General features: G+C 38.5%; 1 pseudogene; it reads left to right on the top strand.

Moving 5' to 3' along the window:
* LOC121815513 overlaps positions 1-1,489 on the top strand; it is a 23,657-nt pseudogene extending 22,168 nt beyond the window's left edge.
* Positions 1,490-2,698: the final 1,209 nt, after the last annotated feature.

The raw sequence follows: 2,698 nt of genomic DNA, 5'->3' as shown, positions 1-2,698 counted from the left end.
CAAATCAAATGGTTTCTGTGTCACTGAAGTATTTATTGCATTTACTGCATTGATGTTAAACACTTTTCCCCCCATAGGGTCACCCAGAACACATACATACAGATCTGGAGTGTACTGGAATATCATATCATTTTATAAGCTGTGTATTAACATTTTGTACGATGTGAAAAGTAAGTGGTGTTTAAATGATTTTCCATTAAATGATTTTAGTTTAAATAATGCGATATCGATTTATTAAACCCAATCGTTAAGATTTTGCCAGAGACGCAGAATCTCAGGTTAAAGCTCACAAACTAGTTTAGCAACCATGCCAAACTAGCTAAAACAGCAAATGAGAACAGGTAAACGGATTCCCCCAAAAATTTAAACACAAAGCGCAGCTCATTCACATATGCAGACATGCCTTTGGGTGCTGAAAGTCAACATCGCACAGACTCTGAAGCTGCAGTTGGGAGTTTGCCTTGTAATTGGAAGGTTGCCGGTTCGAGCCCTGGCTTGGACAATGTAGCTTGCCATCACCTGTGTGTGTGTATGTACATGAGCTTTGGGTCCTTAGGGACTAGTAAAGCGCTATACAAATACTGGCCATCTTCACAATTAAGTTAAACTTATTTATATGCTTTTCTGTTCCACAGCTACAGACTGGCAACAAGTCCTCCCTTGAGTCAGAGAATTTAGTCGGCGTTTGACTCCATTCCCCCTTATTCCTCTAAAACTGCGCCATTATATCACAATCTGATTGACACTTATGGAACACATTACATCACACAAGTGTCTCTTGGAGGTGAAATTAAAGCAACCACTGCTGTCAAGACCTGCATGGCTACAATGAATGGACTAACAGATACTGATGTTAGTGACTGTTTGTCAGTTGAAGCTTCAGCTACTTTTGCAAATTCTGCCACGTATTAAAGCAGAGTATGAACACTGTCAGAGAAAGAAAACAGAGTTGGGGTCTAATCAAAGTTTCAGCAGTTCATTTAATGAGCGGCGCACAGAAGCCATTGGTGGAGATATTGATGGAGGTGATATCCTCTTTGCAGGCCAATCTGACCCCTCGGCCTATAAAAACTGGCTCATTTCTCTTAAAAGTATCCCTGACGTGGTCCAATACAACTTAAAACCCCTACACACCATACTGCCATTAAATCATCCTGCCAGGGCGGGACTGAAGCGAGAAGTGGAGCAGTACATTAAGAAAAATGCAGTGCTGAAGAAATGTTCAGAAACCTGTAAGATTGGGCACCGATCAAACGCAAGAGATCCTTGTGCTTGTGTCTGCAACAGTAACCAGAACATCAAGTCAAACTGCTGTCCTGCTGGGAAAGGTCTGGCAACCTTAAAGGTGTTCAAACTTTATGCAAAGGGTCTGTATGGTGATGACTGGAGTCAAACAAACACATTATCCAAACAGAAACAGGAAGAACTCAAATATATTAATTTGCTTTATAAAGTATCATTTATTAAATGTCAAAGTTTTCAGCAATAGTACTTCTTTGCACTAAAAGTTTTTTTGTTTTGTTTTGAAATAGTTTTTTGTTATAGTTCGACTGCTCTATCCCGCATAAATTCACACTGGGTTGTATGTGACCCATGAAGTAAAACTCAAAGTGAACTTTATTGTCATCTCAGCCATGTAAATGTATGCAAAGAGACAAATTATAAAGCTCCAGGTTTACACATAGTGCAAATGGCAGGATACTGTACTCTGACATAGAGAATAAGTAAAAAGATACAAATTCTAAATACAAACTTAAACTGTATGGTTAGTCTGCAGTAAACTCCCAACACAGAAAGTATGGAATGATGCTTGTATTGATCAGCCATGTCCTGAGTTTGTGTACCGTACTCTGCAAGACACAAATGAAGTGGACAGTTGTAACTTATATGAGCTACACAGTTACAAATTTGCAGTACGTGAAAGTGTAATACAGAAGAAGCAGCGCAGTCTGGATATAAAATGCAATGTCTGAAACTTGAATAGATATGAACATGACAGATGCAGTTTACATTCTAACCAGACAGTCCTGCACAGAAGCAGGAGCTGCCGCAGCTTTGCCATCTGTATGGAACCATTTAAGAATGAGAAGATATGAAATGACATGGATAAAAAAAACAAAAATAACAAAAGTTAAACATTCTCAACTTTTTCCCAATACATTAAAACAGTTTTCACACATGCACTGCAGCTCTAAACCTTTTCACACATTACTCACTGGAGATGCACATGTGAACAATTGTGCTACTCAAGAATGTTTTAAAAATGACAAAGCATTTTGTAGTATTACACTGACGGTGAACAGCAGGCTCTGATCGATAGAGCAGCATAGATCTATTATTCGGCCTATGCTTTACTAACTGATCTAGAAGTGGAGACTTGAGTCTGCTGTTGTCACAGATTTTGTTTTTAACTACTTTAAAACCCACAAAGGCGTGTGCTAGTTTTACTTCCTTCACACCTAAAACAAACTGGGGCAACTGTTCTTTGTCATGACTTCTTCATGCATTACACCCACTGAACAAATAAATGTAAATATTTTAGCTGCAATAAAAAGCAAAAACATAAGCAAACAGATATCCAGTACATAATCATCTCCCCCTGACTCATTTCCTAACAATGACATTTGGTTTAAAATCACTCATTTACTGGCTTCTCATACTTATTCCCCATCTTTCCAAGAAGAACCCCATTTCTGGT

Source organism: Haplochromis burtoni, unplaced genomic scaffold, assembly GCF_018398535.1.
Source record: "Haplochromis burtoni strain Fernald_Lab_line unplaced genomic scaffold, NCSU_Asbu1 Contig_233, whole genome shotgun sequence".
Classification (NCBI taxonomy): Eukaryota; Metazoa; Chordata; class Actinopteri; order Cichliformes; family Cichlidae; genus Haplochromis; species Haplochromis burtoni.
Note: the sequence above shows the minus strand (reverse complement) of the source record. Positions and strands in the feature narration are given on the sequence as shown.